This window comes from Choloepus didactylus, chromosome 4 (assembly GCF_015220235.1).
Source record: "Choloepus didactylus isolate mChoDid1 chromosome 4, mChoDid1.pri, whole genome shotgun sequence".
Lineage (NCBI taxonomy): Eukaryota > Metazoa > Chordata > Mammalia > Pilosa > Megalonychidae > Choloepus > Choloepus didactylus.
In genome coordinates this window covers 83,840,333-83,849,876 of record NC_051310.1, presented here as the reverse complement: position 1 = coordinate 83,849,876, position 9,544 = coordinate 83,840,333, and the positions used below count along the sequence as shown (strand labels likewise).

The 9,544-nt window shown below is 37.3% G+C and overlaps 1 long non-coding RNA gene across 1 annotated transcript in view; it reads right to left on the bottom strand.

Moving 5' to 3' along the window:
* Positions 1–257: 257 nt before the first annotated feature.
* The window catches only part of LOC119533255, a 56,570-nt gene continuing 47,283 nt past the window's right edge, over positions 258–9,544 (bottom strand). Inside the window, exon 5 of the long non-coding RNA XR_005216614.1 lies at positions 258–445. This is a non-coding gene — a long non-coding RNA (uncharacterized LOC119533255). The remainder of the gene's footprint in view (positions 446–9,544) is intronic.

Sequence of the window (9,544 nt, the reverse complement as noted above, 5' to 3'; positions counted from 1 at the left end):
TCCTGCTTGAAACCAATAAAGGGAACCACTTAATAAGTTCTATGGATCCAAATAATGTTGTATGAAAAGATGTGGACTGAATCTCCTTGAGGAAGCATCACAGCTTTGTAAGAAGCAAAATAGGACTTCCATGATTATATTGAGTTATGGGGACTCTAAACACCCTATTTTTAGGTCCCTTCAGAATCATCCCTTCTGTGTACACTTTGCCAAATTTGATATTACAGTGCAGATGCAACATGTAGAAAACGCTCACTTACTTTGCCCGTAGTCAGAACCATTTGGTTGCTTCCCCAGAGCTGGGATCTTCGAAGCTGACAAGCTTCACTAGCAGTAAATTCACCAGAACTTCTTTGTGAATGTTCATAAGGAAGATGGAGAATCTCCTCCTCCTTCCTAGACTTTGCCAACAGATGTTTTGCCTCTGTGATGCAGTACAATAGACCTGTGAAATAAGGAAGCCAGAACTTACACTGAAACACCAGCCACTTTTGAAGGGAACAAACTGATTGGATTATTTCCCAGATATTCTGCTGTGACAGAATGTGACAACCATACCTTTTCATTTCTTATCCTGCCTCCAGAAGATGGAAGATTTAGTGTCCTTTTGTACATTTTAAGTCTGAGAAACTTCTCCTTATGGCTTCTTATGAGTACTGGAGGTTGGAAAAGAAATCAAGCTGCTTTAGATTTGCAGCGAGTATTCCTATTAAGTTGCTTCAATTTGCAGTAGAGATGCTGGTAGCAGTTTGCAAATATCATCACCATTGACCTGCAAAGGTTGTACATCTAAACCTCTGAGTGCTGCTTTTATGTCAGCAAATGAGCTGTTTCCAATCCCTGGTCCCCATTTTTTGCTGTTATGCCAGGTTCCAAGCTGAGACTGTCAACATCACTATAACTTGTGATCTTGCACAGCCATCAGTTTAAAACAATTTCCATGCACATTTATTCAGGCCGAGACACAAGCAGGAGGTCCCAAGGTGACAGGTTCTTGCATTACTCTAATCCAGTTACCACTGAGTTAAAATGCTTTCATTACAGTTTCAAACCCCTGGGAGAAAGTAGGTATGACAAGCTGGGGTCTGCTTATTATGTTTTAAACCAAGATTGACTGCAGGAAATAGTAGCAAGAGTGAACAAGTACATTTTTACATACTTCCCTTCCTGTCTTTCCTGGTTCATATTTTTCGTTCTTCTTAATTTGAACTCTCTTCAAGGCCTTTTTGCCTACCTCATTGGGAAATTGGAGAGCAGAAAATATAATCAATGATTATAAAATAAATTATTTATGCAAAGTCCTTTGAAAACCTTTTGTGTCTTGGGCATGCAATATAACCTTCCCCTAACACCCCCTTCCAGTTCTCCTAAGATATTTTGAGACTACCTAAACCTGTTCACCCAAGGATTGGTGAATTATTAAAAATTAACCACTTGCTTAACTAGCTCATTAATCATTGCATACGAACACTCTAAAACAAATATTTAAGGTACAATTTGATAGTGAGTAACTTATTTATTCAATTAATATTTATGAAACAACTACTTATATGTAGGTCCCATGCTAAGGCAGGGTGCATCAAAAGAAGAAACAGCCATAATACCAGCCTTTTCAGAGTTTACAATCTTAATGGGCATACTGGACAACTAAGCAGGCAATTTTAATGCATTCAATACGTTATAACAGGAGAAGGAAAGAAGCTATCAGAGGGAATTCTCAATGTCACTGGCACTAACACAGCTCCTAGACAAGACCCAAAGAAGGCTTCCTGAAGGAAATGATACCTAGGCTTGCATGAAAGGATTACAACGTGTTTCAGGGAAAGAACAGACCATTTTCATGCAGGATGATCAGCTATGCTGTATGGAGAAAGATTAAGAAGAATTTGTAAAGATATTTAAGAGAGGAAGATAGAATGAGGTTTGCTGTGTTCCAACCAAAGACATGCAACCTCATTTGTACAGCATGGGAAGGATACGTGAATTTTCTGAGTATCTGAAAGCTTATACCATTTAAGGATCCAAACTGTATTTTGTTCCAGTCATAAAGAGACATCTATCTTAAAGGAACCATCTCGTTCCCTGTCTTCTCAAACAGAGCACCCTAATCACTTTTCTTTATTTCCTGAGAGAAAAGTATGAGAATAACTCATCTCTCTACTTAATATAGAAGATCTTTGAAATTTCAGATCTTATTTGTTTATGCATTATATACTCTTAGCTAATATGATATGCTGAATTTACATTTGTAAAATGAATAAGGTTTGAATGAATGCAAGAAATTAAAAACAAAAAAAACAAATTTTTACAGATGTTAGAAAAACATGTATATAAGATTTATATTTTGGCATTTTCTTTAATATTCAGCTTAATTCATTAATCATTTGAATGGATTATTATAAATCATCTCCCATTTTATGCTTTTAAAAACACATACTTTGGAATCGAACAGAAATTTGAAAGTTTGACTAATTTTATGTGAAATTCACTAGGAGGTAATTCAGTATCTGAATTAGAATGCCATATATATTGTTTGTAAAAATGTAAACATTCTTTTGTTACTTTCTTTTAAAAATGCATTCTTCCACAGGTAGAAAAATTAAAGGAAAACTAAAGTTGATTTTCTCTTTGTTGTTCTGTTTGCATTTGCAAAAGTAAAACTGAATTTGCCTTCACTGAGGGTGAATGTCTCTGAGAAATATTTAGGTTTGATTCAGCTCAAAGCTATAGTCTAAAAGTTGAAAGCAAACAGTAGACATTGGAAAACTTTGTAAGTTCTTATAGGGCGACTGGTAGATGGGTTACATGAAAATTTGAGGTACCCAAACATCAGCAGATGGCAAAGCAATCAATCACAGGAAAACATCCCTGCTCTTTTGATTACTTAAAACTAATTAACAAACCCCAAATGTTTCAAAATGATTTCTTCTTCACCTAGTTTGAAGGATGTAGCTAGAAAATTATTGAATGTGGAGGTATTTAAGATTTATTGATTCCACAGATATCAAATGCCTATTCTGTGCCAGGCAATAATACAGGTCCTAGGAATAGGGCTTTGAGTAAAACAGACACAAATCCCTGCTCTCAGAGAACTTTTATTCCAATGTGCAGAGAATGTCTTTGAACCAAAAACAATTAATACCTATAGCACATCAGATGATGACAAGTGCTCTTGAGAAAAATAAACTTGGAGTGTATGAAAATTTTAAATATCAGAGACAGGGAAGGCTTTACTGAAAAGGGGTGATGTAATCAAAGACCTAAAGAAGGTGAGGACAACAGAAGGTGAGGAAAGAACATTGCAGGCAGAGTCTACAGCTAGTGCAAAGGCCCCGGGGCAGGAACATGTCATGTGTTGGAGTAACAGAAAGGAGACAGTAGGGCTGAGGTGGGGTGAGTGAGGGACAGGAGATGAAATCAGAAAGGTGAGTGCAGATGGGGCAGCAAATCATGTAGGGCCTTTTTAAAGACTTGGTCTTTTACTGTGAGTGAGCTGGGAAGTCATTGGGGTTTAGGATAATGCGATCTGACTTGCTTTTAGGAAAGAACACTCTGGCTGCTGTTTTAGGAATTGACTGTAAGGTGCAAGGACCACAGTGGTTTTGAGGGGGGACAGCAATGGCATGAGGACACTTCAGGTAAGAGGAGATTGGAGCTGCAAACAGGTGGCAGCAGTAAAGTGATGAGAAGTGGTCGGATTCTGCAGACGTTGAAGCTACAGATGGCAGGGAGTGCTGATGGAGTAGATGTGGGACATCAAAGAAAGATAAGACCCAAAGAACACACTGGGATTTTGATCCCCAAATAGCCAAAAGAATTCATTTGTTTTGGAAAAGAAATAATGCATAAAAAATCAAAACAAACAAAACCAAAACAAAACAGAACTTTTTTCTCTCTTCTTAGGAAATGAAGAGAGGATATAAATTTCTTGGGAAAAACATACTGAACTGGAACTTCTGGGCTCCAGAGTCTTAGACCTAGTTGTGAATCTGGCCAGGCTTTTCCACTTAGGCAGTGGCCTGAGTGACCAAGGAAAAGTTGTTCAGCTGTGTTCAATTTTCTTATGGACAAAAGAGCAATAGTAACAGTCCTTCCTGCATAGATGGGTTGTGGGAACTAATTGAGGAAATCCATTTAAGGTGACCATCACAGGGACCAGTCAACACATATGAGAAAAAGAAATTGATATTATGTGAAACTACAGAAAACTGACCATTTCAACAATCATGGCATCTCCCATAAACTATGAAGAAATCATCCTACTAGTAGCAGATAAACCAAAATTTTATGTAACAGATTCTTAGCAAACACTATTTTTGCATCTAAAATGGATACATGGAATGGAATATAAACACAAACATCAGGGGCCTTGTTTTCAAAGGACTTACAGTTTGGTGGAGCAGACAGATTGGTGGAGGACGCAATATAATGCTGGAATCAATAAAAAGAGAAGGAAAACAGTGATTTTTGCCGCTGAGAAGGGAACTAGTCTGCCCAAAGTTTCTAAATGGGAACAAAAGCTTTAGGGTATGGTGACAGTGTTTTCTAAGCCAAAAATCAATGCATGTGATCAAGTAATACAATCTTAGGGACAAACACGGTCAAATATTTGAAATCCGGACTGTCCTACAAAGATCAATACCTATAATAATTGTAGTGTTTACTGCATCATCATAACGATTACATACCCTATGCTGTAAAAGTGTCTGCCTGACTCTCCTGGCCAGGTAGACCAGGTTTTCTCTAACAGCAACCCAGGAACACAATGAGCTGAGTCTTGAACTTGGAGTGCTCATCTGGACTAAAATCACACCTTCTAGTTTGTCTCCCTGCCATTATTAATGGATGTTTAACACCCTGTTAAGCTGGTCTGCCACAAGTCTGTTTTCTTAAAGTTGGTTGAATAACTGGTGTCCTTCCTGCTCACAAAGTCTTTGTTAATGTGAGTATTGCAAAATCATGCTAAGTAAACAGCCTGTGTCATCTGTATTGAAGGGAAGTAATGTATGGATTAGTGTATAATAGCATGGGTTAAGGACAAAAATAAGTCACTAAAATAGCTTGTTCAAAGGAATAAATAATGAAATCATTATCTTGATGCCTGACTTAGAAAGCTTTAGCTTTCAAAGGCATAACGACTAAAATATAAAGACCATTGTGTAAACCCCATTATGGGCTACACAATTTCATAGTTTATAACAACAACAAAAAGAAACTATGGACTGTGCCTACCCTTAACAAAATGCAGGATTTAGGAGGGAAAAAAATGGAAAGAAAATGTAACATATTCAGCAAATTTCTTGCTCCCTGAAGGTGAAAATCAGAAGGTATTGACATGAAAAGGATATGGCGGGGAGAAATAAATTGCTTCCCATATAAAGCATAGATATATCAGGGACTGCCTTCTAAAATGGTTTTTATCAATTAACTGAGTCCCCTCTATGTGCCTGGTTCAAGGGACATGGACATATAGACAAATAAGATATGATAATGTCTTCAAGGACCTCATAGTCTAGAGCAAAGATGGCAAATAGATTATATGGTCATAGCAATGCCACTTGGTTAGAAGAGGCTGCCTGGGATATTGTATCCTGACTTTGCAGGACAGAGGGCTGTGATCAGTTAATTAGTAATGCTTGGCATAGATGCTGCAATGAGAAGTGAAGACCCAAACCTCAGGTGTTTGACAACAGTGGTTGCAGGGGAAGGAGACATGTGAACAAAGATACACAATAAAATGCTACAATAGAAATGTGCAAGAGGTTCTGTGGGGTCACAATGGGGTTGATGTAGGTGAGAGATGTTTTAAAAGAAATCACATCTGATTGGGATCTTGCAGGGTGATCAGGTGAACACCAGGCAGAAAGTGGTGAGAAAAATACTCCTGAGGAACCCAGAATTAAACACATAAATAAGGGATGAGAAGGAGCAGGGAGTGTTCAAGTACCCAGAAGTAGTATGGTATTTCTAGAGGAGAGAGTGTAAGCCAAACTCACCATGTCCAATGTATATGCACTTCCAATTAATTTTAATTCCTAAATCTCTTTCAAACCTATTCCATTTTCTATATGGAGACCATCACCCTAGTGTCTAATCTAAGTCACCATCATCTTTCACCCAAACTATTGCAGTGACCTTATGATTTTTGCATGTCCACAATTTTTCCCCTTCTTTCTTTTTTTCCTCCTTGCCTATTATTTCTTTCCCTCTTTTTTTCTTTCCTTTCTTTCTTTCTTTTTTTAATGCGTCTTTCATTCATCCATTCAAAAACTCAATTGAGGGGTAATTTACATTTCATAAAACTCATTTTGAGTGATTTTCAATACATTGAGACCATTGTGCAATCATCACCACACTATAATTTTAGAACATTTCCATTTTCCCAAAAAGATATTTTGTGTACATTTGCAATCACACCTCATAGCCTTCCCCAGCCTGAGGCAGCCATTGATCTACTGTCCATCTCCACAGATATTACTTTCTGGACATTACATATAAATGTTATCATACAGTAAGCAGTTATAAGTATCTGGCTTTTATTTGGCATAATATTTTTCTGGTTCATCCATGTTGAAACATGTATCTGTATTTTGTTCCTTTTTATTGCAGAATAGTATTCCATTGTACAGATTTACCATATTTTGTCTATCCATTCACCAGCTGATGGGCATTTGGGTCATTTAAACTTTTGAATAATACTGCCATGGGCAAACATTCATGTACAAATTTTTAGGTGGACATATGTTTTCATTTTCTTGGGTAGAAATTTAGGAGTAGAATTTACAAGTATATGGAAAATTCAAGAAACTGCTAAACTGTCTCTGAGAGTGATTTTACAATTTGTATTCCCATTAGCAATAGGAGCAATCTTTAACTCACCACTTTTTTTTCACTTTTTTTAAATTAAATTCAGTTTTATTGAGATATATTCACATACCATACAGTCATCCATGGTGTACAATCAACTGTTCATAGTACCATCATATAGTTATGCATTCATCACCCCAATCTATTTTTGAACATTTTCCTTACACCAGAAAGAATAAGAATAAAATATAAAAGTAAAAAAAGAACACCCAAATCATCCCCCCCACACCACCCTATTTTTTATTTAGTTTTTATTAACTCACCACTTTTTAATCCACACTGTTGCCAAATACTTCTTGTTATTTTATAGTTCTAAAACATTTCAATGGCTTCTTGTTGTTCTCAGAGTAAAGTGCCAAATTCTTAGCATAGCATACAAGGTCTAAGTAGAAGTCTTGTGCTTGCTTTCCTCTGCACATTTTCATGTCACCTCCTTCTCTCTCTCCAGCTCTACCAGACTTCTTTTAGGTCATTAAACATAACACACTCCTCAGGAGAGCCTTCATAATGCCATGCTCCAGCCTTCCATGCTTCTTTTATCTTTACCATTTCTTTACCTAGTTAATAATATCTGTTAATCATTTAGATCTCAGATCAAATGTGATTTCTTCAGGGAGGCCTTCCCAAACTGCCCAGACTAGGTCAGGAATCTTCACAGTATATTTTTGTATTTCATTTACCTCAGTTAGTAATCACGCTTTTATATTTTTTGTTAATTTATCTCTCTACCAGCAGAATCCAAACCCCCTGACCATCCTCACAAGAGCACGGAGGGAGCATTCGTTTGTTGAATGAATGTAGAAAGCAGAGAATGGTCAGAGATGACTGGAGGGATAGGGATGGATGCAGTCATGGAAAGACGTTGGACATTTTGTGAAGGAAGTTGGAATTTGGTCTGTGGGTGAAGGAGAGCAGTTGAAGTACTTTAACCTCAGTGGTGACACAGGTTTGTATTTAGATTAGGTCAATAATCTATAATCTTCTTTAAAGAAGAATTTGAAGATTAAAGGTTAGAAGCAGAAAACCTACCTAATGTAATAAGAGAAGGGTTTGAATTCAAGAACTAAGATGACTCTCAGTTTTCTAGCTTGAGTACATGAGTAAATACTACTGACCAATTGTAAAAAAAAAAAAAATGGTTACTGGGCAACTGAATATGTGTGTCTGGTGCTCAAGGAAGAGTCTAGACTAGATATAAAGAGCTTGTAGATAATCATGAAAACCCATAAGAGAGAGAGTGTAGGGGTAGATCAAGAATGGAAGCCTGGCCAACCCCAATGTCTAATAAGTCCCAAGGGCAGGAAAAAAAACAGACAACAGGCATCCAAGAAGAACCAGTAGCAAGCTGGGGGACAAAGCAAGAATCTTTCAGTAAGAATGACGATCATCATTGCCATATACAAAGAAATGTCTCTCAAATAAGGACTTCAAACATCCTTGATTTTAACTAGGAAAAGAAAAACTGGTTCAGTTTGACTTATCTACTAAGGTGTTGGATCTAGTGGCGCAGAATGTTTCTGATTAATTTCCAGAAGTTTGCTTAACACTTTATTTTGGTGTACCTAAGAGTTTGTTCAGGAGATAATTCAGAATAAAAAAAAAAATGAAATGAAAAAGCAAGAGAGTTCTTAGCTCTGCCCAAGTTTCTGCCTTTCTTTCTTCCTTTCCAGTCTGTTTTGACATCAAGACTATCTTGTTTTGTCAACTCTGTTGAGACAGAAAAGGCTGGCAGGCATGCAGCTTAGTAATCATTAAGTCTCCGGTTGTCTTGACATCTGCCAATAGCTAAAACACTTTATTTTTAAGTCTGAATTACCTGCCCATTCACTTCTCTTACAATTCAAGTTCAGTAACACAACCAAAAGAACAACAGCATCACAACTGCATTATAGGAAATAAATGCATTTACTAAAAGCCAATTTACTTTCAATTTAATTTTTTATTTTTACTTTCTATTTACTTTTAAAGCCCTTTTACAAAAATGACACTAAATTATGGGACTAATTATAATTAATACCTTTTTTAAGACTATTTGCTTATGAACTCTCAAAAATTAAAAATCTTGTAGCCAAGAAGAGTGATAAAAAATTTAAAATGAGACCTCACAGAAATTTTAATGACTCAGTTTATTTAGCAAATCCATGTACCAAATATTAAGTATGCCCACTGTTCTAGTTTGCTAATGCTGCTGGGATGCAAAACACCAGAAATGGACTGGCTTTTATAAAAGGGGGTTTATTTGGTTACACAGTTACAGTCTTAAGGCCATAAAGTGTCCAAGGTAACACATCAGCAATCCAGTACCTTCACTGGAGGATGGCCAACGGTGTCTGGAAAACCTCTGTTAGCTGGGAAGGCACGTGGCTGGCATCTGCTCCAAAGTTCTGGTTTCAAAATGGCTTTCTCCCAGGACGTTCCTCTCTAGGCTGCAGTTCCTCAAAAATGTCACTCTCTCACTTGGGGTATTTGTCCTCTCTCAGCTTCTCCGGAGCAAGAGTCTGCCTTCAATGGCTGTTTTCAAACTGTCTCTCATCTGCAGCTCCTGTGCTTTCTTTAATGTGTCCCTCTTGGCTGTAGCTCCTCTTCAAAATGTGACTCACAGCTGCACTGAGTTCCTCTGCCAGCTAATTTATATGGCTCCACTGATCAAGGCCCACCCAATGGGCAGGCCAACACT